At 40.9% G+C, this 27,483-nt stretch overlaps 1 protein-coding gene across 4 annotated transcripts in view; it reads right to left on the bottom strand.

Annotated features, from left to right (window-relative positions):
- The window catches only part of SIK3 (SIK family kinase 3), a 243,942-nt gene extending 222,647 nt beyond the window's left edge, over positions 1-21,295 (bottom strand). For 3 of the 4 annotated variants that reach the window (XM_024751743.1, XM_024751744.1, XM_024751742.1), the window contains exon 1: positions 21,188-21,295. The gene's annotated coding sequence lies outside the window, so the exon portion shown is untranslated. The remainder of the gene's footprint in view (positions 1-21,187) is intronic. The other variant, XM_024751740.1, reaches the window with a different exon arrangement.
- Between the last annotated feature and the right edge of the window lie 6,188 nt (positions 21,296-27,483).

The raw sequence follows: 27,483 nt of genomic DNA on the forward strand, positions 1-27,483 counted from the left end.
TGTTCCCTTCCATGATCTCATTCCATCAAGTGACCAGAGTTAATTTATTCCTTCTAGTCAGACTTCTTGACTTGCTAATTATGTATCCATGTGCTATGCATTTCCACACTCAACGCTATTTATAAACTCTTAAAACTTATTGTCTTAAGGGATCTACTGCAAGTCTTAGAAAGGCCCTCTGAACCATAACATTTTCCACCTTCAAGCCTGGTCAAGGATCATTTTCCAATGCTAACTTTTCTGAACCAAAGACTGAGTTCTTCCTCTTAATTACTCAAGGTTCACCACAGGATCCAAGCAAATCAGTAATTTGAGTCTCTTTGGTTAGATGACCCTACTGCAGACCATCCCCTACTCAGAGAAGAGTAGATTATGTTAATTTCCTCTAATCTGGCAGAAAAACAGTCCTTCCAAACCTTGCAAAATAACCCTTCCAGGGCGATAAATAAAATGTATGAAGGCAACATCCTCCCAAACCTAAATTGTAAACAACATTGCCTTAAACATGACTTTAGTCATGCTGGAATGATATCATAGGAGCTAAAACACTGCTCAAAACAGCAGCAAGTGCTACCTCCATTCTTGCTGTCCTATGACAAACAGGGTATTTTTGGACCTAGCCTATGAAGCAGCACTCTGTTGATTATGAGCTCCATCCTCTGAATTCCTTTCACATTCAACCTTGGTTTTCACTTTTCTGGCACAGCGCTCGAAACCTCAATGCAATACATAACGAAATGCTGGGTTACTTTAGCGCAGAAAGGTCAAGCCTCCAAAAGCTTTCTAATTAGGAAATCTCTTCAGTGAAAGCATATAGAAATGTGCTGAGTCCTTTTCCCTTCTTTTTCCAGCAGCTATTTTGCTTTCTCCGGAGCAAATCTTCAGTCAAACACAAAAGCCAGCCACCTAGCAAAGCTCAGATACAGACAGGTGTTTTGCAAGCACAGTTAAATCTCAGGAGTAACTGATCAACATGAGATAACATCTATTAACAAGGTGCTTATTGGTGTGCTGGGACAGTTAACTGCCTAAAAATCTCTCAGTTAAGACTAGCATTGAGAAAAATGAGGAATACAACTAAAAGAAAAAGTAAGCCCACTTTCCACCAACAGAAAACTCACAAAAGAATCACGTTAAGTCAACTGGTCCTGCCACACAAAAACACTTTATTCCAGGGTTATTTTTCAGTGATACTTAATTCCATGATGGAGACTAGGGACCGTAAACAAACCTTTTTGAGTATTTTTCTATTTTAATTCTACTAAAGTCCATGGTTAGGCTTATTAAGAAAAAGTCTGAGAGAGTATGACAAAACCATTGGGTTTTTTTTAACAAAATGGGTACTCATCTGAAAATATACTTGTAAATTAGCAGTTACTTAGAATTAAGAGTTTCGTTGAAACACCCTAGAATACTGTTCCAACTGAAAAGAAAGCAAGGATCTTATCACAATAGGTATGCCCTGTTCCATTAGCTCTGTTCCTCAAACATCAAGCTTCTCTGCTTTAAACTTCTTTAATACTCACAAGACCCTAAAGTTGGTTCCTGCGTGAGACAGACATGACAGAAAATCCCAAGAGAATGCTAATTTCAGACTGTAAGAATTTCTAATGTTTAACAGAGAAAAGAAGGCTCAAGAAAAAGAAGTGATTATTTAGCAATGTTACCTGGGCTTTGCCCAAGTCATATCCGAATCGATTTACTGCACGCCACAGGAGGTAAACAAGTCAAGCACAGGTGAAAAATCAAGGTCACTAAACTGAATTCTGTATAGCACTTTTAAGTAGTATCTGTTTCACTATGGGCTTTGACTTCAGCTGGGTGCCAGCGCAATATCTTGATGCCTTTTCTGCCACCTATCCTCTCTCTCTGTATTCTGCATTAAAAGATTGTGAGGAAAATGTTATGTTTTCTAGAGATACCCAAGATTATAAAATGAGAGGATTTTTTTTTTTAAAAAGACACTTAGGGGCTTCCCTGGTGGCGCAGCGGTTGAGAGTCCGCCTGCCAACGCAGGGGACACGGGTTCGTGCCCCGGTCTAGGAAGATCCCACCTGCCGCGGAGCGGCTGGGCCTGTGAGCCATGGCCGCTAAGCCTGCGCGTCCGGAGCCTGTGCTCCGCAACGGTAGAGGCCACAACAGTGAGAGGCCCGTGTACCGCAAAAAAAAAAAAAAAAAAAAAAATACACTTAGGATGTCAAGCCAGAACGACGTCTGTCATATCCTAGAAAAGCTCTTCAACAAGTAACACTCCCAGATCATTTCTACTTTGCAGGCTCTCAGAATGCATTAAATGTTTCATAAGTTAAATGAATGTTTTCTAAGGGAGAGCAAGGAGTTTTACTAAAGGAGATTACAGTGCTTCCCAAACTGGTATTATATTTAAGAATGTTTAAGGCTGGCCTTCCAAATATACTTTAAGTACTATAAAGCTATAATAATTAAAGCTGTACAGTATCGAAGCAAGTAAAGACAGCACAATCAATGGATTAAAAGAGTTCAGAATGTACCCAAGTATCTGGAGATTTTGTAGACAAAGTAGCTTTTTATTTTTTTATTTTTTATTTATTTTTTGTGTGTGGGATACGCGGGCCTCTCACTGTTTTGGCCTCTTCCGTTGCGGAGCACAGGCTCCGTATGTGCAGGCTCAGAGGCCATGGCTCACGGGCCTAGCTGCTCCGCAGCGTGTGGGATCTTCCCAGACCGGGGCACAAACCCGTGTCCCCTGCATCGGCAGGCGGACTCTCAACCACTGCGCCACCAGGGAAGCCCCAAAGTAGCTTTTTAAATCAAGAGGGAAAAGATGGATTATTTAATAATATTGTGTTGGGACAGACAACAAACTAGACATCTGGGGAAAAAGACAGATTCATTCACTCAATAAATGGAGGGCCTATTACCTGCAAGCACTGTGCTAGATACCGAAAATAACAACAAGGGAAAAACTGTACAATCCATTGCCCTCAAGGAGCTTCCAGTCAAGGGGAAGAAGAGCCATTAATAACCACAAAAATGAATGTAAACCTGCAGCTCCAATAAATTTCACAACTGATTCCCTTCTCACCTGGTTTAAACCAAAATGCATTCCACATGAAACAAAGATCTAATTTTAAAAACAAAACCATAAAAATGCTTGAAGAAAACATGGGTAAATATTTTTATAAGATTAGGATGAGGAAGAAAATTGAGAAACCTTAAAGTAAAAAACAAAAAACAAAATCTGACTACATGAAAATGTTTACATTTTACAGTAAAAAAAAAATACACATACACTGTCGAGACAAACACAGAAACTTATCTATAATATTTTAATAGGTAACTAATTTCCCTAATATTCAAAAAGCTATGCACATTAATGAGAAAAAGCCAAAAAGCCCAAAAGAAAAATAGACAGGACACAGATAATTCCAAGGAAAAATACGCATAGCCAATAGACAAATTAAATGATAGTCAAATTCACTAATAAATAACTACAAACTAAGATGACATTTTCTCACCTGTCAGACTGACTCCCTAAAAAGACGGCTGGTTGCCAATGTTTAAAGAGAGCAGAGGAGCACTGTCATACACTCTCATTGAGTGAATTAGCTTGGCCTTTCTTGGAGGGCAATTTAGCAACATTTATAAAATTTTAAGCACTCATACTTTGACTCAGGCATTCCACCTCTAGTGAATTACTCTATTAAATTACTGAGAAAATGAAGAACTTAGTTTCTAACATTGTATATATCATAATGGAAAAGAACACATAACTTTTGGGAGGTTTACTCTAGGTTGGACCTAATAAAACACTTGTATTTTTTTTTTTTTTTTTTTTTAGTTGTGACTCGCAGGCTCTAGAGCACAGGCTCAGTAGTTGTGGCACGTGGGCTTAGTTGTTCTGTGGCATGTGGGATCTTCCTGGACCAGGGATCGAACCCGTGTCCCCTGTATTGGCAGGAGGATTCTTAACCACTGTACCACCAAAGAAGCCCTTTTTTTTTTTTTTTAATTTATCTCTTTATTTATTTATTTGGCTGCAGAAGATCTTCATTGCAGCACGCAGGATCTTTAGTTGTGGCATGAGGGAATCTTTTACTTGCGGCATGTGGGATCTAGTTCCCTGACCAGTGATTGAACCCGGGCCCCCTGCATTGGGAGCGTGGAGTCTTAACCACTGGACCACGAGGGAAGTCCCCAAAACACTTGTATTTTTAAAAATTAAATTAAATCTGAGATTTATAAGTCTTTTGAATAATAAACAGTGCAAAAGCAAATAGAAAACCAGTACAAGCATACAAATATAAATGTGCAGAAATTGTTAAGTGACATATAATTTGAAATAAAAAAATAAAAGCCGGAAACAACCCTAAACCTATCAATAGGGCACTACTTAAATAAATTATAGTATATCCATAAGCATACTCTGCAGTATTAAAAAGCTTGAGACTAGAGCAAAATGTATTGATGTGATAGAACGTGGAAATATATTATTAAAATAAAAAATGAGTAGCAAAACCACTATATACAAAATAAACAACAAAGACCTGTATAGCACAGGGAACTATATTCAATACCTTGTAATAACCTATAAGGAAAAGAAGATATACATATATACTACTGAATCACTTTGTTATAAACCTGAAACTAACACAACATTGTAAATCAACTATACTCCAATTTAAAAACAAAAAACCAAAAAGCAAAGAAAACGTCGGCAGTACATTCTTTGACATTGATCTTAGTAATATTTTTTGAATGTCTCTTCAGGCAAGGAAGCAAAAATAAATAAATAAATGAGACTACATCAAACTAAAAAGCTTTTGCATAGAGAAGGAAACCATCAACAAAATGAAAAGGCCACCTACTGAATTGGGAGACGATATCTGCAAATGATATACCCAATTAATATTTGGTTAATATCCAAAATATACAAAGAACTCATACAACTCAACATAAAGAAAACAAACAACCCAATTATAAAATGGGCAGAGGATCTGAATAGACATTTTTCCAAAGAAGATATACAGATGGCCAACAGGTACATGAAAAGATGCTCAACATCACTTATCATCAGGGAAATGAAAATCAAAACCACAGTGAGATATCACTTCACACCTGTCACAATGGCAGGTCAAAGAGACATGAATAACAAGCGTTGGCGAGGATGTGGAGAAAAGGGAACCTTTGTGCACTGTTGATGGGAATGTAAATTGGTGCAGCCACTATGGAAAACAGTATGGAGATGACTCAAAAGATTAAAAAGAAACCTACCAGATGATCCAGCAATTCCATTCCTAGGTATTTATCCAAAGAAAACAAAGCCACTAATCAGAAAAGATATAGGCACCCCTGTGTTCACTAAAGCATTACTTACAATAGCCAAGATACGGAAGCAACCTAAGTACCCATCAACAGATGAATGTATAAAGACTTGGCATATATATATATACACACACACACACACACACACACACACACACACACACACACACAATGGAATATTATTACTCAGCCATAGAAAAGAATGAAATCCTGCCATTTATGACAACATGGATGGACCTAGAGGGCATTATGCCAAGTGAAATAAGTCAGACGGAGAAAGACAAGTACTATATGATTTCACTTACATGTGGAATCTTAAAAAATAAAACAAATGAATAAACATAACAAAATAGAAACAGAGTCATAGATACAGAGAACAAACAGGTGGTTGCCAGAGAGGAGGGTGGGTAGGGCAAGAAGAGAAATAGGTGAGAGAGATTAAGAGGTACAAACTTCCTGTTGCAAAATAAATGAGTCGCGAGTATGAAATGCACAGTGAGGGGAATACTGTCAATAATTATGTAATATATTTTTATGGTGACAGATCATAACTAGACTTATCATGGTGATCATTTTGAAATGCACAGAAACAATGAACCACTATGTTGTGTACCAAGAACTAACACAGTATTGTAGGTCAATTGTACTTCAAAAACAAACAAACAAACTCACAGAAAAAGAGATCAGATTTGTGGTTACCAGAGACAGGGGGAGGGGGAGGAGGAACTGGATGAAGGGAGTCAAAGCTACAAATTTCCAGTTGTAAGACAAATAAGTACTACAGATGTAATGGTACAACATGATAAATATAATTAACACTGCTATTATGTTATATGTGAAAGTTAACAGAGTATATCCTAAGAGAAAGGATTTCACAAGGAAAAGGAACTTTCACTTTTGATGTTATTTATTTTGTAGAGTCTGATTATTTTATAAGACACATGTATCAGATAGATACATAGATAGATGTTTTTAAAGAGACTTTGCGGCTATAAAATGTCCTGGAAAAGGGAGATCTATCCCAAAGTGAGAGAAAGGTACAAAATGAGTACAGAGGAAAATATTTCAATAGAACATGTAATTTCAGAGTTAGAATAACTTTACAAATAAGGAAACTAGAGCATTAAAATTTAAAACCTTTGTTTTAAACAAAACCATCACAAAAGTGAAAAGACAACCTACAAAATAGGAGAAAATATTTGTATGTCATATATCTGATAAAGGACTTATATCCAGAATATATAAAGAATCCTTGCAACTCAACAATAAAAAGACAACCCAACTTAAAAAATGGGCAAAGAATCTAAATAGACACTTCTCCAAAGATCTACAAATGGTCCCTTAGCACAGAAAAGATACTCAACACCCTGAGTCATAAGAGAAATGCAAATCAAAACCACAATGAGCTACCACTTCACATTCACTTGGATGGCTAAATCAAAAAGAAAGAAAATAAGTTTTGGTAAGCATGTGGAAAAACTGGAACCCTCATACATTACTGGTCAGAATGGAAAATGGTGCAGCCATTTTGGAAAACAGTTTGGCAATTCCTCAAAAAGTTAAATATGGAATGTTTATGATGCAAAAATTCCACTCCTAGGTATATGCCCAAGAAAAATTGAAACATATGTCCCACAAAACTTTGTACACAAGGGGAATTCCCTGGAAGTCCAGTGGTTAAGACTCCACGCTTCCAATGCACAGGGCACGGGTCCCATCCCTAGTCAGGGAACTGAGATCCTACATGCCGCTCAGTGCAGCCAAATAAATAAATAAAATAACGTAATTTTTTTTAAAAAATTGGTACACGAATGTTCACAACAGCATTGTTCATAATAGCCAAAAGTGGGACTAATGCAAATGTCCACAATTTCATGAATGAACATACAAAATGCAATATATCCATACAGTGGAATATTATTCAGCCATAAAAAGGAAGGAACTTCTGACATATGCTACAATAGATGAGCCTTGAAGACATTATACTAAGTGAAAGAAGCCAGACATGAAAGGCAATATGTTGTATGACTCCATTTATATGAAATGTCCAGAATGGGCAAATCTATAGAGACTGATTAGTGATTGATTAGGGTTGCAGGACGGAGGTTGAAGAAATGGACAGTGACTGCTAATGGGTCACTTCTTTTAAGAGGAATAAAAACATTCTAAAATGGATTCTGGGGGACTTCCTTGGTGGCGCAGTGGTTAAGAATCCGCCTGCCAGGGGCTTCCCTGGTGGCGCAGTGGTTGCGAGTCCGCCTGCCGATGCAGGGGACATGGGTTCGTGCCCCGCTCCGGAAGGATCCCACATGCCGCGGAGTGGCTGGGCCCGTGAGCCATGGCCGCTGAGCCTGCGCGTCCGGAGCCTGTGCTCCGCAATGGGAGAGGCCGCAGCAGTGAGAGGCCCACGTACCATAAATAAATAAATAAATAAAATACAGTATTTGCAATAGTCATAATAAAAAAAAAAGAATCCGCCTGCCAATGCAGGGGACACAGGTTCGAGCCCTGGTCTGCGAAGATCCCACATGCCGCAGAGCAACTAAGCCCAGGCACCACAACTACTGAGCCTGTACTCTAGAGCCCGTGCTCCACAAGAGAAGCCACCGCACTGAGAAGCCCGCACACCGCAACGAAGAGTAGCCCCTGCTCGCCACAACTAGAGAAAGCCCGCGTGCAGCAACGAAGACCCAGTGCAGCCAATAAATAAATAAATAAATAAAATTTTTTTTAGAAAAAGAAAGAAACTGGAAGCCCTATGGAGTTAAGTGACCTGCCCAAAGAAAGCTGCCAGGCTAGTAAAAACTGAGACGTGAAACACGTGCCCTGACTCCCACAGCAATGCTCAGTGCATCACTTAGACTGCCTCGAGCTGCTCTGATGGGCCAAAAAGGTTCCCCAAAGACTGGAAAAGCAGAAAACACTGCTACTAGCATAAGGAAAGGAAGAGAAATTTAGGTAACACAACTAAAATGTTGTTTTCAAATTTTAATGTGACTCCAAAATTGATTCTTGGCCTAAAAATCTAAAAACCATTGATAGAAGAGGTTGTGACTTAGTAAAACAGTACCCCTTTTACTAAGAGTTCAATCAGAGCAGGGCACGGGATGCAGCTGCTGGCTGAAAAGGAAGAAGGAAAATGAGATGAGAAGAGGCAGCAGGCTGAAATCACCGGCCACTCTTCTGCATATGTCAGAGGCCAATGGCTAACAATGCTTCAAACAAGCTTTATTCTTGAGGACTGTGAAATCCTGTACCGAGATCCGCAAGTATCAGCTCAAAACTGAATTACCTCCCAGAATTACTATACACATATAAGATATTTAAGAATAAAAAATTAACATGGTATCTCTGCAGCTGACTTGGACACAAAGATCACTGCTAGAATACAACTGCCCCATTTGACTAGAATAACAATATCACTGTTGATGTAGAAATGGAAAGTAAGCCAAGAACATACAATCACTAAAAACATTATTTTGAGGGTTTAAAAAAATGAGCTACCAAAAAACCTCATCTATTGTCAGAACACTGCTTAGGCAACACTAGAACATTCTGACAGAAGGAAAGGACAACAGCAGGCAGGAAGCAGAAAGAAAGAAGTAAGAAATCCTGCAGGTGCCCAGCTAATCCTAATAAGAAACACACAGCTCTACTCCTGCCTTCCACAATAACAACAATCCTGTTCCTTGTGGTATACGAACCAAGATTTCTTTTGCCAGGAACAGGAAACAACTTACTACGTGAAAATGTCAACTTGTTCCATGGAACACTACACTGGCAGTGAACAGATATAAACCTTTCAAACTACAAAGTTTTGGCTGTTTCCTCAACCAAATTTTAACATCACTGGCCTATTGTCAAATTCAGTCCAGTTCATGCAAACTCTAACACAAGTGGACAAAAATACTACGCTGAAGTATACACTACAAATTTTAAAAACCCTATAAAATATCTTGTCCTCAAATTTCTAACAATTTGGCTTACTTACAAGTATAAAATTAATGCAGAAGTTCTCTTAACCCGCCACCTCTTAACCAACCTGCCGAAATAACTGATGCTTCCCCTTTCCTCTGTAAAACAACTGGGGCCCCAGCATGCAAGCTGGCCCCAATTAATAGCCACTCCCTCCACTCCTGGATATTTCTGCTCCCATCCATTAAGCTGCATGCTTACCAAGAATTAACTGGTTTTCCCCAAACCTATTTATACCAGTTGTTCTTGTTATTATAGTAATGCAGTTTAATTATCTATGTAAACGGATGAAAAATCTGGGAGAAAAGAAAGACATGTTTCTTTGAAAACTACGTTGAATGCTTAAAATGACTTGGTAAAGTCAAATTAGATGTGGATGAGACAAGTGTAAAAGACTAGGGGGAGAGAATCAAGAACTCAAGAGAGATTCTGTACTCATATTGCTTCACAGATGCCTTTAAATTCCTACTCTGCTTTAAAAAAGCAAAACAAAACTGGAAATCATAGATGATGAACTATGGGTATGTTTAACACAAACATGATGAAGAACTTCAATCAGGACATCAATATACAGAGAAAGGTCTACATCTAAGATTAGCGAATGTGTTTCTTAGACAAACTGCAAAGAAAAAGAAAAGGAGGGGATATCTATAGAGTAAAACAAACAATTTTTTAATACAAAACTTAAGGGACATCAATCAATTATAATGTATGGACTTTATTTAGACCCTGATTCAAACAAACAAGTGGTTAAAAAAGAAAAAATATATATTTATGTATATAACACTAATTTGATACTTAATGACATTAGAGAATTATTGTTAATTGTTTTAGGTAGGATAATGGTACTGTGATTATGTTTTTTGAGAGACAATCCTGGCCTATATAGAGATACATGCCAAAATATTCACAGATGAAAAAAATTCTGGAAATTGCTTCAAAATAAACGAGGGAGAAAAGAGAAGCTGGAAGTGATATGGGTGAAAGATTGGCCATGAGGTTATAATTGCGTACACTGAGTGACAGGTCGATGGGGGTTCATTATATCATTCTTTTTAATTTTGCTTATGTTTGAAATTTTCCATAATAAACACTTTTTGAAAAAGATTAGTGGATTAATGCATATTCACATTTTAAATTAAAATAAAATATTAAAAGTATATATGCATCATTATTTCTGATTTCCCTGCTTCATTCATTTATTTCCCCTAATTAACTAAGCAAATCACAACCCAAACTGACTGTATAAAAGGCCTTCTATTGGAGACAAAAGAAAAGAGCATATTGTCAGATGCCTAAAATACAGCAGTGGTAACCCCCAAACATTCTAAGAACGATATTCCACATGACCCAATTACCCTTGAAAACTCTTAACGCATAAAGTACAGTGCGTAAAGTAAATACAAACATAATAGGACTGGTGTATCACCACATTTATTCACATAATTATTTCCTCACCACCTTTTTACCATTAAAAAAAGAGAGGAGTAATTTACAACCTTCTTCAATCTCTGAAATTCTCACTCAGGTTTACCGAAGGACAGTTATTTAAAAATCAAAGATTCAAGTAATCAGAGTCTTTCTCATTAACCTTTCTTCTCTCCTTCGGCAATTTCTCCAATTTAAGTTTATGTCTCTTTGTGAAAGACCAGGAGAGAATGATGATTCATAAAAAACAACTGAAAAGGTTAGAGTCACACTTAACTCTTTTCATTCCTCGTCCAGGTTTGGTTCAGGGAAGGAAGGATTAGGCAGCTGCTCCAGCCCTCTTTAATGTGTCCCATACCTACTGCCCTAGGTTTAGAGGTGCAGCAGAGACTTAAAAGCCCTACACTCCCAAACCAAGGAGGGCAGAAGTGGAGACAAAATAAAAAAAGAAGAGTTCATTCACTTCTGGGAGGCTAAACCCAGGCACAACCTTTCTGGAAAGCAATGTGCCAACATATGAATCAGATATCTTAAAAACACGTATACCCTCTGACCCAATAATTTCACATCCAACAATCTATCCTGAGAAAAAATCGGAAATGCTTCAAAGATTCACGCACAAAAATGGTCATCACAGAAAATTTCTAACAGTGAAAAACTGGGAAGGACCTTAAATTATGAAAAAGATTTAAAAAATAACGGCAGTCATACAACAGCAAAGTACACATCCATTAAAATTGATGTTTACAAATAGTTTCAAATGATGATAAAATGCTTATAATGATAAGGGGGGCAGAAATAAAATAGTCTATCAATATGATCTCAATTATGTATTTTACAATATTAATAACTGTTGCCTCTGGGGGGCAGGATTATGGGTGATTTTTTTCCTTCTGCTTCTTTATAGTTTTCTGAGTTTTCCCAATTATAATCAGAAAAAAATAGGGCAAGGTGGTAGAAGTGAGCCAGTAATAATAAGCAACTGGGTTGAAGAGAATTTATGCTCAAGACTTCTTGTATTCCTCCTCTATCAGGTCCCCGCTGCGAGCATTCAATTGCTCCTTTAACTTAACCCTTTGCCCACCCTGACAAGAATAACACTTATCCTCTTGTCTTCCAGTATCAGTAGCTGCTACTTTTTGCCTACAGATGACAGAAAAAATACTATTTGAATGAATCCATTTAAGGTAAGGACCAATAAAAGTAACCCATTGAAATTAAGGACCAGTGACAGAAAAACAGTAGTTGTTTTAATCAGATCACTTAGTATAAAGAAAAGAACAAGTGGTAACTCCAACAAAGAGTGTGAAGTTACTTCAGGAAGTGCCAGCAGCCCAAGACAGCTTAGTGGGTCTGCAAAGAGGCTCCTAGGCAGAAGAGGGAAAACAAGGCACTGGCTGACCATACTGACTGTACCCATGGGACCTTCTCAAGGAAGAACCCAATGGGAGCCTGTATGTGTAAGAACCTTCTCCTTAAAATAAGGGATTTGAATTTAAATTGCAGGATTTACTTTAAATTATACTGAACTTCTTAATAATGAAAGTTTGAGATATGCCAAAAGTAACTTGCCCAGAAAGGCTGTGAAATCTCCTTACCTAGAGATTTGTGAGAAAAAGGTAGAATATTATTTTTCTTTAACATCTTAACTGGAGATAGAAAATTTCAATAATAAAATTCTAATATGCATTGAGTATAAAAAGCAAACTCAGCTCCCATTTTTTAAAAATAAATTTATTTTATTTATTTATTTTTGGCTGTGTTGGGTCTTCGTTGCTGGGCACGGGCTTCCTCTAATTCCAGCGACCGGGGGCTACTCTCCATTGCGGTGCACGGGCTTCTCATTGCGATGGCTTCACTTGTTGGGGAGCATGGGCTCTAGACACGCGGGCTTCAGTAGTTGTGGCACGTGGGCTCAGTAGTTGTGGCTCACAGGCTCTAGAGCGCAGGCTCAGTAGTTGTGGCACACGGGCTTAGTCGCTCCGCGGCATGTGGGATCTTCCCAGACCAGGGCTCGAACCCGTGTCCCCTGCATTGGCAGGCAGATTCTTAACCACTGCGCCACCAAGGAAGCAACCTTTTTTTTTTTTTAATCCTTACATTCATTCACTAAATGAGTATTTACAGGCATTGTAGTAGGCACTGGGAATACAGCAGCAAACAATAGCTTAAAATCCCTGCCCACATGGCGCTGACATTAAATTATCACCCTGTGCCTCCTAACCAGCTTTAAAAGTTAGGTATTTTCTTCTTTTTCTCTTTAAGTAAAATGATTTTTAGAAATTTCAAGCATGTCAAAACACTGCCAGAAAACAAACAGCACCTAGCATTTGGACTGATCCAGAGACGCCCTTAATAAATACTGGGGAAACAAGACTAAAAAACTGTGTGTCTGAGGCACTGGGGTGGCAGGCAGACAATTTCACTATGTACGAGTTTGCACTTTTTGAATTTTGTGCCATATATCATTCATTCCTAGTTTTTGATAAACAATTTTTCAAAAGCTTATTGGCTGGCTGGCTGGAATGAATGAATGAAAAATTTCTTCTCCAAAAAATTCAGTCTCAAGAAATGTGGTTGGTTAACCTAAAATTTCACATTCAATTCTTCTGGAGGGAGCAAAGAGAATCAAAGCCTACTGCTAGTAAGCATGGGCTGGAGCTGAAACTAGGCAGAAATTTGAGGATTTCTCAGAAATTCCTAATCAATACCTAAATATAGTTTAAGATAACTGGCCAGAAGTACCCAAATGAGTGAGCCCAGCCTACACAGAGGAGCTTAAACAGGCGATGGGTTTGCATCTCCTTCCTTTTCAGTTTCTGGGAAATGAGACTGAGTATTTACAATCTGATTCCTAACTCTCTGACAAGCTAAATTCTGAGAAGAAATACTTATCAATGTGGCCAGGGACTCCTGGTCTACAGTGGATCACACACCTCCTGAACAGAAATATGTTCTAACATAACTTCTCTACAGCTCATCCAACAGTTTTGTCCTTAGCTGATGGAATTTTACTCTGAACAGATCCAGAAGAAACCCTCTCAAGCTAATTCATCCAAGACTGTTGAGGGCTTCTCAAAGACATTGCCAAGGTCATTATACACATTCCCATGGACAAAAGTCCATGAGAATGTACATAATTTTCATCCTCTGGATGTTATCAGTCATCCACAAGACAGCATGACTATACTATTATGCCAGAAGGGACTAAGCTATAATAGGGACCTATTATAAAGGAGGTAGGGACTCACCTGATGGGTGAGGTCATTCACCTGGGGAGCAGGCCAAGCTCTTAGATGAGAAACTAGAACCACATAAGAGGAGCCCTAGATAAATGGTTCTCTTGGCCCTCACCTGCATCATCAAGGTACGTATCTTGGTGACCAGTTCTCTTAATGAGTTATAAGATGGCACCATCCCCTGGAAACTGGTAGTGTTCTGGTAAATAAGGAGTCCATCTAAGAAATGTACCTTCAAAGACAGACCAGACCAACCCAACAGAGCAAAAGTATAATTACCCATGTTCCCTGAGTGTGAGCTAGATATAGTGGCAAAAGCAAACTATATAAGGCAGACTGTGTTTATGGTCATTGCTTTTTCTGTGTTTCTTTCTCTTTTTACTTCCTTAGCATTTTGAAAGGCTTTTTTGACACCTCAGTCATGTCAAGGGAGCACCAAGGGGCATCTGAGTAGGAGACTGAAAGGCAAAGCAGTGTACCCATGGAGGACTGCAGGTAAGTGACAGAGGTGATAGAGTGAAACAATGCCAAAGGACAGGTTAAATACAGTGTTGGTATATCCCCTACTTGGAAAATTTTCCTCTCATCATGACTTCTCATCTTTGGAGTTTGTTTTAATAGAGAGGATAAATAATCTTAGACTTTAATTAGTAGGTGTATTTTGTTTCTCTAATGAAAGAGTAAGTATTCAGAGGGCAAGGGCAATGTTCTCTATGATTGGAGGAGTCACGGTAGAGTTAACTAGGAGTAGGATACCTGGATTCTATTTCTACCTCCCCCACTAACTAGCTATAGGATTCTGGGCAAATGGGGGGTGGGAGAGAGACAGGAGAGAGCTGTGAGTCTAACAGATCATTGATCTAAACTACTTTGATGGCTCCTAAAAGCCTGAGATTCTAAATTCCGCTAAGTCCATCTTTCTAGACTCTAGAAAAGAAAGAGCTGGAATAGAACATCTCTAAGATCTTTTTTTTTAATAAACTTACTTATTTATTCATTCATTCATTCATTCTGTGTTGGGTCTTTGTTGCTGTCCACTGGCTTTCTCTAGTTGCGGCAAGCAGGGGCTTCTCTTTGTTACGAAGCACAGGCTCTAGGCACACGGGCTTCGGCAGTTGTGGCACGTGGGCTCAGTAGTTGTGGCACGTGGGCTCTAGAGCGCAGGCTCAGTAGTGGCGCACGGGCTTAGTTGCTCCGCCGCACGTGGGATCTTCCTGAACCAGGGACTGAACCCGTGTCCCCTGCATTGGCAGGCAGATTCTTAACCACTGCGTCACCAGGGAAGTCCCCCAACATGAGTTTTTAAAAACATAAATCAGATAATGTCAGTGCTCTGCTTTGATATCTTCTCAGGTCAGTCCCCTGTTTCACACCCAATTCCATAAAATGGCCTATAAGACCCATATGATCTGGCCCCTGTCTAACTTTCTGATCTCATTCCTTACCATCCTTTCTCTTGTTCACTAAGCTCTAGGCACCCTGACCTTGGGTCTAATCTTTGGACAAACCAAGTTCATTTCTACCCCAAGGCCGCTGCACGTGCCATTCCTTCTGCACTGAATATTCCAACTTCTGAATCTTCCCAAGCTGCCTCTTTCTCATCATTCAGTTGTCAGCTCAAATATCACCACCCTGGAAAGGCCTTCCAGCACCCTGCCCCAGACACTCTCTAGCCCATTTATTTTCTTCATAGTATTTGTCACTACATAAAATTATTTGTTTACATGTTTCTTGCCTATCTCCTCCCATCGGAAAATAAGCTCCAAGAAGGCAAGAGCTTTCTTTCTCATTTGTTTTTGGGGTACTCGAGAGCCAGAGTAGAACCTGACACAAAATCTGCATTCAGTAAACATACGCTGAATGAATGAATGGACAAGGGAAAGGTTCCATCTCTGCGCAGAGAAGTTTTAGGTGTTTTTTAGACTTACAAAGGCTCTGGTAAGAAGAGCACATTTCTTTTTCCTTCCAAAGCATCCATTTTGTTCTCTTTTATGCCAGGAACTAGAAAACATTAACCAGATTGATGCTTGGAAAATGAAAACAGCACTTCTGGCACAGAAATAACTAGTCTGGGCACCTCTGGCTTGAGCCAGATCTATGACTTTCTAGGGAGCTGGCACCAACGTCAGAATGTTAAAATAAACAGTTCTGACGCTGAAAGTGGAATACTGGTATTTTGACTCTGGAAAAACTAGTCCAAATCAGTCTTAGCTCTTCACAAAGTTTCAACAACCTATCTCAAAATGAAGCTAGCTGTCTTTCAATAGTCATTTCTAGATTATCTAGGGATGGAACTATCCTCCTCAAATGTAACTAATATAAATCTTGCTTTCAATTTCTTTTTGACATAATTCTCTTTTCTATTTACTAATGAATCTTGTTTTCAGCCTTCTAACGAGCACAAGCATCATCCTTAGAAGTGAAAATAATACTATTGGCCCACTTTGAGTTGTTCTCCTCGTGGAAATGAGTTCGCACTAAAACCACACAGCACACAGATGTGTCCTGGCTCGTCAGTATTTGGAAGGGGGTCAGGGAGCACAATGTTTTTTCTGTGTAATATCTCAAGTTAAGAATCCTGACCTTGGCCCTCTAGGTAGCACACCCTGCACCCAAGTGCAAGTGTCTCCTTAAGCTTGTCGGAATATTTCTTCATATTCTCCATGAAATTTAAGGGAATCTCTGGAGGAAAGACTGCACTCAAACTCTGTTCTGTCACCAGTCTGACAAAGTGTAGCTATACAAACACCCTGAATATTCAAGGCAGCCCAAATAAAAGCCAGTGTTAGTCACAGTCTTCATTAGACAAGTCTCATAACTATTTTAAAAGTTTAATGGAAAACTATATTTTTAAATGTCAATCGCATGAAATTAGCCCATAGTCCACAGGAATTAAATCCACTCTCTCAAAGAGGCACGTGAAATAATAGCAAACTACTTTTTTAACCTGAAAGCAGCACATCATCAGGATGACATCTACCTACACTAAACAAGTGGCACTCATGAACAGTTCCAAAGTGGTGAAAAGCAAACAAAGGGGACTATGTCTTACTCATTTTTGTTACTATTGCATCTGATGATGATGATGATGAAGATGGTGATAGGGACTTCCCTGGTGGTCCAGTGGCTAAGCCTCCGTGCTCACAATGCAGGGGGCCCGGGTTTGATCCCTGGTCAGGGGACTAGATCCCACATGCTGCAACTAAGAGTTTGCATGCCACAACTAAAAATCCCACGTGCCACAACAAAGATCTTGCACACAGCAACAAAGATTCCGAGTGCTGCAACTAAGACCCAGCACAGCCAGATAAACAAATAAATATTTTTGAAAAAGAAGGTGATAATATTTACTATATACCTACTATGTGCCAGGTACATCTGTTCTAAGAGTTTCACATATATTATCTTATATAATCTTCATAACACCCAAACTTGTGAGGTAAGTACTATTGTTATCTCATTTCATAGATGAGGAAATCCAAGCACAGACGGGTTAAATTACCCAGCTATGAAGTAGCAGAAGATCCAAACCCAGGCTGTCTCATCCAAAGCTCAAGCTCTTACCACAAACCAATAAACAGGCAGGTGATATATCAATATATTTGTTAAAATACATTTTTAAAGTATTTGACCAATGGCTTTTATAGTCATGTATGCTCTTTTTTAAAATGCATACAAAATATATCTACTCTTCGTTCCCATTCATCCAACCAGTGAAAGTATGATTAGGTACAGGCAACCAAATAAGCAATTGAGAAGAGAAAATCTTTTCTTTTTTTCAATCTCTTTAATATTTTATAGTGTCCTACCAAAAGAATAGGGCCAGAGAATCTCAGACCAAGGCACCTCCAGAAAAGGGAACTCAAAGAAGGTAGGACAAAGACAGCCAGGGTGAGCTGCTGACCAAAGTATGTCACAGATGAATATTCTCTCCTGTTAACTGTTCTGCAGTGACGCTCTAAGCACTGCAGTTCTGCCAATATTAAGTCTGAGCTCATGAACGCCGTGCTGCAAAAGTCACCAACAACCAAATAGGAAAATATTTCCCTTTCTCTACTAATTTTATTCATCCCAGAGTCCTGATCTAGGAGGTTTGAGAGTTAACAGAATTTGGGAAAGGGCCAGTTTTACCACTTATTATTGGGCCGAGCACAGTAGCTTAGTCAATAAAGAAAGTTTACTTTAGCCTCTCAGTCCATGGAATAGGTAATGTGTGTAAGAAAAGGTGACCATAAGTATTCCTCTGATGTTCAGAAAACACCTATTACCTAACCTCTTTCAGACAACACAAATATCATCTGAATTACCTAAGTGTGATGGTTATATATGGTTATAGGAAAGACCTAGACCATTCAGTGGCCTACAGGGAGAAAAAGGAGAAAGAAAAAAAATCACACACCTCCAAAAAAACAAAACAAAAAACATGATACATTCTGAAAAGAGATGGGGAAAAAAAATAGCTAGCTCTCTTTGGTTCCAAGTGACCTGACTGAAGAAGTAAGGTAAACACTGCAGTGCATGGGAGAAAAATCCATCTACCTGAGTAACAGAACAGCAGCTTCTGCACTGCCAATACCCAGGCACCTTCCTTGCCATTATATAACCAAACCATGGCCTCAATAGGCCATCATACTGTATGTCAACAGCTCTTAGACACATCTGAGCTGTCAGCATTTGAGAAACCTTTCCAAAGTGGATTCAGATAAGCATGAAGCAGGCCAAAATATGTTCATCATGTACTCAGAGCACATGACAGCTCCTTGTGAATTAAGCTTCACTCATGTCATCAGAGTAAGTTAAGCAGAGAAACACAGGGTGCCTATAACTGTAACTAGGAAATTGCACACCACTACAGAAACACAAATGAGTGCTGGTGTGGTCCTGTCACACATGCAACTCATTGTCCAAGCCATTTCAGCCTCATTCAAGATTTTGAATATTTCCATGCATAGGAATTGCATAACTGCACACCACAAATGATCAAAGAAAAAACCAACATAAACAGTGACACCCATTTATAAACAAGCTGATGTTTAAAATGCTGCAGTCCTAAAGAATACCAAAGACTTTGAGAAAAACTCAGACACACACACACACACACACACACACACACACTGGAAAATTAGAAAGCGGGGAGACCAGCCATAATTAGCCACTGGCTTTGCTGACTACTGAAGATAGAAATGTCTCTATTATATATAAAGCCAAGAATCAACTGTTTGCAATTACATTTACAAAAACATTCAACCCTCTGTCAAAGATTTTTTTAATCAATATTTTGGTGTATCCAAGGGCTGTAAGATACAAAATTCTTTAAACCAGAGATACCATAAACCAGGCAACCAACTAAGTTCATAGAGTCTGTCCCCCAGAGGTCAGAGCAAAATAATCACAGGAGCTCGAAGTGATTACTTAGGTGGGAGGGGGAGGCCTTGGCGAAAGGAAATACCAAAACAAGGAACAAGGCTCCAACAACTAAAGCTGTTTGTAAACATAAATTTGGCTTGGCTAACAGTAAACACAACTGGAATCACTCAGGGGGGCAGAGATGCACCAGAGTCTTGGCTCAGTCTACTCCCTGCGGGGGGTGGGGGGGGGCTGAGGGAAGCACCAGGAAACCTGGGACTTTGGGATCTCATTCCGCTCAGACCTGCAGACTTGAGGCCCTCTGATAAGACACTGACAGAAAGGCTGAAGGGGGCCCCCCAGAGAAAGTGAAACTGACCAATCAATTTTCCACAGCCACCCCCCAAAGCCACCCTGCTAAGAAGGGCCCCTAACAGTCTGACAGAAAGGAGGGAAAAAGGGACTTCAGGTCATAAGTGAGCAGGAGACAAGGCAGAGGTGTAAGTCACTGCCTTCTGAAAGCAAGGGGCTGCCAGAAGAGCAGAAACAAGGTAGGTGACAAGAACCAGAGGCTAGGCTGAGGAGGGGAGGGGAATTGACACGGCTTTGGTAGGAAGCAGCGGCAGCTGTAACAGTTCTTCATTAATCAGGGTGAGGGAAACACAAATTGCAGCTTTAAATATAATGAATGACTACGTCTAAAGTATTCATTCAAGTGAGAGACGGAGCAAATAAAGAAATCCGGAGTACAAATGGGCTTGTGAGTCCTGTCAAAATCAAACAATTCCTCCTCGGGTCTTCGATTCCAATACTCCCAATGAAGAAGACCACAGGAAAGAGCTAACCATATTTCCTCCAAAAATGAATTTTCTATGTAAAATATTAAATGGATATGGCTTCCTAACTGACCTTACCCAATTTCACCACACAGCTCCACAAATCCCTTGGGAACCAAAGGGCCCCATGAGTGTCTGGGTTCCTCACACACCTCCTCAGTCACCAGGCTTTCCCCTCACCACTGACAGCCCACCCTGGGCTCTATAAGGCCCACAGTTCTGGACCCTCCAACAACTAAATATAACCAGCAATCCAGCTCTCCCAAACTGTTTAACCCCTGAGTACCTAGGGCCACCACAAACCTGGGCCCCCCTTGGGCCTCTGTTCCCTGACCCCCTTCCTGCAGAAAAATAAAGTGTTTTTTCCTCCATATTTCCCCATTTTCTTCATCGCCTCCTCCAATAATCCTGTCTGTCCTCAGACTCCCATTCCCACCATCTATCAGTCTTGGACGATCAAATGCTGATTGGTGCCTCTGTCAAAAGGTACCAGATCCCTCATACCTCTCAGTACCTTGTACCCACCACATACCCCTGGTACGTGCCCCAGCTATCCTCGTTCCCCTCATAATCCCACATCTGCGGGCTGCCGGTTTCACCCGTTTTCCCCCCATCCTCCTGGTCCACATTTCCTATTCCCCTGCCCTCATTCCCTTAGGATTTCCTAACTGCTGGTTCCAGAGGCTTCTTAGCTTACTGCCTCCTGGCTCCGGGAGAGTTCCAAACCTCTTCTTTCCAATCATCCCTTCTACGACCCTCCGCACAGCCCAGGGAGCCCCCTCCCCATCCCCGGCTCCCTAGTTCCCCAGGTCCCCGCGCTCAGTGGCCCCCTGCGTCCCCTCTGCCGTGCAGTTACCCTCTCCCGGGTCCCCCGGTGTCCCCCACCTTCTGCTCGCCCGACAGCCCCCTACCCGTTTCCCCGGTCCCCAACGCTCTCCCGAGCCCCGCTCCCGCGCCGACCCCTCAGCCTCGGTGTCGCGGGGCTCTCCTGCGCCCTCAGCACTCGGACGGTCCCGGGCCGCGCAGCCCCGCCGCCGCCCGGTCCCACCGCGCCACTACCTTGGCCTTGGTGACGAGGTGCGTGGCCCGCTTGACCACAGCGAAGTTGCCCTTGCCGATGGTGCGGTCGATCTCGTAGTAGCCGATGCGGGCAGGCACCGGCCCGCGGGAGGAGCAACCGCTCGTCACGTGCCGACGCGCGTCACTGCCTAGAGCCATGGCAACCGTGACCTCACCAGCGAGCTCGACCTTCCCGCGTGGGCACGGTTCCTCGGGTGTCGGCTCCCGGGTGCCCCCCTTCGGGGAGGAGACAGTGGGCACCGCCAGTGTGCCAGCAGGTTCCAAGCCGCCGCAGCGTTGCCGGAGTCGGGGGGTGCTTATGCCTGACCCAAACCCGCCCTCGATCCCCCCGGAACAGCTAATGTGACCCCTAGTGTGACCTCTGTCCCAGTTCGGCAATCACCCAGGCTCCTTTAAAACAAAGTATTTCCTCATCACCAGAAATATTAGCACTGTCCCACTTTAGCCCTTGAGGCCCCAAAGGCAGGAATAGCTACAGTATCGAAGCAACTGTAACCAAGTCGGAAGCGAGGCAGGGGAATTCTTCAGTAAAATTCCTTCCTCTTAAAAAACCCAACTCACCCGGTACAACCACTCTAATTGTCACCAAATGTAGAGGAATGGGGAAATTAGGATTTGCGTGCTCAAGGGCGGAGAAACCAGCCCAAACACGCATCCCAGTCATTGGGTGGGTGAGGGCCAGAGCAGGGACGTCATTTTCCTTCCTCCCACCCCGTCTCTGAATAAGTCTATAGCTAGATGATTGTCAAAGAAGTGCCTGCGTCCTATTTCTGTCACTTGTATAACCCTGATGAAGCAGTGGTGCACGTCATGGTTAAATACGTTACGTCTGTTGGGCAAAATAAATAAGTAAATAATAAAATAAAAATTCACCCTTACCAGCGACTCTCCAAGGACATTAAAGGTGATCAAATCAAATTCCAGTAGTAAATCTCATATCCCTTTTTCTTCTCTCCTGTGTTATCTGCCATTCCACACCCTCCAGAGCCCTCACTAACTCCCAGGTTTCCCCCTCTTCCCCCCCCCCCTTTATTAAGTAGATGGGCTTTAACAGCTTCAGGTAGGGCCGGGGAGGGGTAGGCTACTGGACTGTCAATAACGAGATGGTCTGGTCAGGCAAGTGGGGAGGAGGGAAGGCTGTGAGCACTCCAATGCTGAAATGTATTCCTCCTTCCAGTCCTGACCCCTCCACATCTATGTCTCTCCTGATGGCAGAACTGTATTGTCAGGTCACTGCATGTACAATATTAAAAACTGACACCCAGGGCACTGTGAATGTATGAGAAGCAGAGCCCCTATTTACTCTCTCTGACCAAAAGATATTTACTAGCTCTCTGATTCCCCATCTGACTATGAATAATGGCTGGGACTAGGACAGGACAGGGAGGTCATTCCACAATTGCCTTGAATCAATTCCCTGGTTGCTGTTCCAAATTACCAGCACAATTAACACTAATTGGCTTCTTTACTAGCAAATAAGGATAAGGATGAAGTGGTCCTCAGCTTCTTGCAGTGGTTAAGCCGTTTCATTGGTTGAGCTCATTCAATTGCATATAAATGATGGCATGTGGCCAGCCTCTCATCACTTTGACCCTACTCACCTGCCTCGAACAGGGACTGTACGTTAACTTTGGTGCTGGGCCCCAGGGTCCCAGTTATCCTATCTCCTTAAGGAAAGGAGGAGGATGGGGGTCTCAACAGAAAACTTATGAGCGGTAAGGCAAGGGGGAAAACTCTTTTGCTCCAAGGGCTGCAAGAGCAGCACTGAAACCATTCTCGTAACAACTTTACAGCCTCTCCTCCACCCATGGAGATCATTTGAACATCAGGTACAGCAACTTCTGCTGCTCTCTGGAGGGTGTCAAAAACAAAGAAGGCTCTGGGGAGAAACTAGAAAATGGAGCGTTGGTCTAACTTCCCAGAAGAAGAGGCAGGCAGATCACTCTTGTCCCTAGTAATGGCCAGAATGCGTATGCTGTGTATTATGTGATTTATGCTCTGTGCCTGTATGGATAGAGGCCAGTAGATGCTGTGTCCTATTGAGACTTGGACTTGCTGGAGATTTCTCTGAAGAGTCCTCTTTGGTGAGAATAATATAGAAAATTAGGGAGGGGATTGATGAACGAAGATCATCAGGGAAAAAGGAAAACAGTTTAGATGTATGTATTTAATAATTATTTGTCGAAAACCAAGAACCGAGTTAAGTTTGGGAGGAACTCACAAAAACAACAATTTGCCAGGCACTATGCTAAGCAGTTTATATAAATAAACTTACTTAATCTTGAACAACGCTGTGAGACAGAATATATTATTATCCCCATTTTGCAGATAAGGAAAATGAGGCACAGAGGGATTAAAGGAGCTGATCATGGTCGTAGGGCTAGAAAGTGAATCCTAGAATTAGCATTCAAACCCAGGAAGCCTACCTCTGGAAGCTGAGATCCTCCCCCACTGGATTATAAACCCTGTCAGAGTAGTAGCTAGTAGGAAAAGTAGCTCCCCCCCAAATTCAGTTTAGACCCAGGGAAGAAGATTTGGAGAGTTCTGGAGAACAGGGCAGAGCAGGCACCGAAACATATCAATAAAGAACAACAGATAGCAAAACTGATTCAAGTGATGGCTTTACTTGCAAGTAGCTCCAGAAAGAGGCTCACTACTTATTGTGCAGGAGTTTTGCTGCCCTTAGAAAACAGACGGAAGGTGTGTTCCTGCCCTGCTGCAGACTCAGAGGGATAGCTTGAGGGCTGGATTCTCAGAGTCCTGCAGTCCAGGGTGGAGACAGAGCTAGCCACCACCCAGCTTCCAATCCACCACCATAACAATTTGCTCTTTTCTAAAAAAGCAAAAGATAGATTCAAAGATGAAAATGAGACATTTTCCTCCATAATGTCATTGCGTTTTGTTTCTAAAATTTGAAAAGGGCAAACCAAGGCATTCTTGATGGATATGATAAGCCCTTAGGAACTTCTGGAAGTGATGCAAAACCTCTGAGGACCTAAGGTCTGAGTGGGGAGTGATATAAGCAGTGGGAGGGAATACATTAACTCTTTTATGATTTTAAAGGCCCACTTAGCCTGTCTGCAGAGCAGTTTACCAACAACCTGAAAGGAAACTGCAGCCTCACCACATAACTCCATAGATTCTCAGAGGCATCGGGACCTTGAAGAAAGTCTAACGCCTCAGTCTACATTGTCCCAGCTCATTACTGCTCTGAAAGAAGCTAGCATTATATGAGCATTCAGTGACACAGAAGCATTATTCAGAAACTCTGTATGACAAAAGGCAACATCATATAATGTTTACATGCCACATATTCCCAAACAAGGCCATTATTAACCAGTTATAAGTTCTGCCGTCACACAGAAATCAGGTCACCGTTGGATACACATTGTCAGGACACTCAGTGTGCCCTGGTTCTCTGGGTGAGCTGAAGGTGCATCTTCTCTCTGTTGGGGCAGTGCTCTGAGTTACCACCTCAGCTCTCGCCTTTCCTTTCCTATCCCAGACCAACCTAGTCATGACCAAGTGCATCCTCTGGGTGCCCAGAAACAGGTCTGAGCAAAGTAAGTACATAGTCTCCTGCTGTAAAATATCTTGGGGAGGGGGCTTGAGAGCAGCTTTCGGTCAAGGATGTTCTGTCCTGCTTGCCTACATTTTTCTTTTTAATGCAACCATTCAAGCTACTAAATGAAACATAAAAATTACCCTTACTACTTTGCATATGTCCTAGGATACGGTTTAAGCATTTTTAGATTATTATTAAATAATTACCCTTTAGATCATCCAAAAGACCTTTAAGTGTGATTTGTTTTAAGGTCTTCTGCATTCTTAGATGTGACTATATTATCATTTGGGATCAATGTTTTCCTCAGGTAAGTACACCTGTGGTTTTATAAGGAAAATCAGTGGGAAAATACATTTAGTAAAGAAAAAGAGCTCATTCAGAACAACTTTTTTCACAAAAGGATATGATCCTTAAGGTAAGTCACACTTAGTTACTCTGTGATCAACTCCCAAATATTTACACGTATTAAAAAAATATGTTTGGGGCTTCCCTGGAGGTCCAGTGGTTAAGACTCTGCACCAATGCAGGGGACACAGGTTCAATCCCTGGTTGGGGAACTAAGATCCTGCATGCTGCACAGCTCGACCAAAAAAAAAACCAAAAACTACATATATATGTTTAACAATTTCTTTCTTTCTCTTAAATGAAAAGTGTGATACTCAACAAATATTAAGATTTTGGCATATTTGGATCCTTTTCTTTCCCTTGAATATAGAAGTGTATCTCAATTCTAGGAATTCACCTCATTTCACAGAAAATAAAGGCACGCTTCAAAGGTCTACGTTAGACAGAAGTTCTTTATTTCCCTGGGTCTAAACCGACAAACTGCAGCTTTCCTCTTTTCACATTATCTTCACATCTCTCCTGACTACAAAGCCATCATCTCTGCTACACCTGCCTTGGGAATTGCCTCTCAGTTTTTAGTGCTCACCTTCAAACAGCCCTGCATTGTTTTGGTAGACACTAGAGAAACACTGTTTTTACGGCAGCTACCTTTCATTATAATTGCGGTTTGCTTAATTTTTCTACCAGCCTTTCCAGCTATTGGTTAAGAAAAATTTCTATTATTGGGATTGATTTCTGTAGATAGCTAATCTACCTTTCTTTGCTTCATTCCCACCACAATTTTCCTCAGTTAAACTAGAAAACCCATCATCTGCCTCTAAGGCCGAAAGTAGCCCTCTCCCTTGTCTGCAGCGACACCTGCTGGTCAAAGTTCTAAACTACATGATTCCTAGCTGGACTCCCTTTTCCATTCCACTTAGGCTTTCTAGTCCTCTCTGTTTAAACTACAGGCAGTTGAAAACCACAATCCCACAGCAGGAGCCAGGAAGCTGGAATCCAAATGCAAGCCGGCTCCAGGAAGCTGGATGTCTTTATGGCCAAATAGAAAGTACAGTGGGCTAAAGTTACAGTGTCGCTTTGGGCTGGGATAACAGTCCACAACTGTGGCTTTGTGCCACCCAGGGATGTCTCCGGTTATCCCTAGAGTCCTCGTGGCATTTTAAAAGACTTCTTTAGGGTGAAATTATTTCTGTTTGTTCTTATTTTTAAAATAATTTTATTCTTTTGGCATGTTTAAAGGGCAGCCGGGAATAAAGAGTAAAAAGAGTGAGGGTTAGACCTCGCTTAGACAGTTAGACCTAAGCTTTCCAGTGGGCTTTTCCACTTCCAGGTTTATCTCTGAGCCTCAGTTTCCTTTTCTGGAAAATCACTCCTACTTCGTGCGGTTTTTAGAAGAATCAACTATCATAAATACATAGAGGAACCTGGATTAGAGTCTGGTACATAGCATGCACTCAAGTATTAATTTTCTCCCTCTCAGTGCTAAAAGCATATAGACAACAACATGCTGCTTTCCAAATCACTTTCAAAAGATTAGGAAGATTGAGAATAGAATTAGGGCTGCAAAAATGGATTAACTTCAGAGTTAAAAAGAGAAAATTATAGTCTTAAATGTTTTGTTTGGTTGACTAAGCATGTACAGTTCAGTTTTTAGAGGTTGGATATATTTGTGTTTATGGTGCGATTCTATATGTCCAGTGAAAGCACTCTCACAGCTTCATAAAGTAGCTATTATTCCACTGTATAGATGGTCAGTTTACTTGACCAATCTGATGATTGGCTCACACGGCCAGGACATGGTGAATCTGGAAGCAAATCCAGGCCTTTGAATCTCCAAAGTGAGTTGTCTTCCCAAACTTTAGAGTATTCCAGTGTCTATGGTCTGTTTAAAAAAAAAGATGCCAATGATTTTTTTCTCCTAAAATTTATTCAAACTATATATGTAAGAAAAATACTACAATATTTTTATCATTGCTATGCAACAGTCTGAGAAATTGTGTGCATTTCCAAACTTTCTGCAGAATGCAAGTGCTCTGTGAAAACACTATAGGAGCTCTATGAGAAAGAAAAATTCAATCCTGGTGGCATTTTTTCCTTCTAAAATTCATTTAAAACCATATATGTAAAAATTACTGATTATACTTATAATAATGTCTTTATTTTATGCAATAATCTGCCTTTAAGAAACTAAACACTTGTATGTGGTTTTTAAGTCTATTTTTCAAAATAAAATTAAAACGCCCTAATTTCTTTTTATTCTTGATTAAGTTGATAACATTGAGTTAAATTCTAAGTTAAAAATAGGGGCAAGATACGATGAAGTAGGATAATAGGGTTTAACCTCCGACCCTACCACGACTCTAAG

This window comes from Neophocaena asiaeorientalis, unplaced genomic scaffold, assembly GCF_003031525.2.
Source record: "Neophocaena asiaeorientalis asiaeorientalis breed wild unplaced genomic scaffold, Neophocaena_asiaeorientalis_V1.1 scaffold479, whole genome shotgun sequence".
NCBI lineage: Eukaryota > Metazoa > Chordata > Mammalia > Artiodactyla > Phocoenidae > Neophocaena > Neophocaena asiaeorientalis.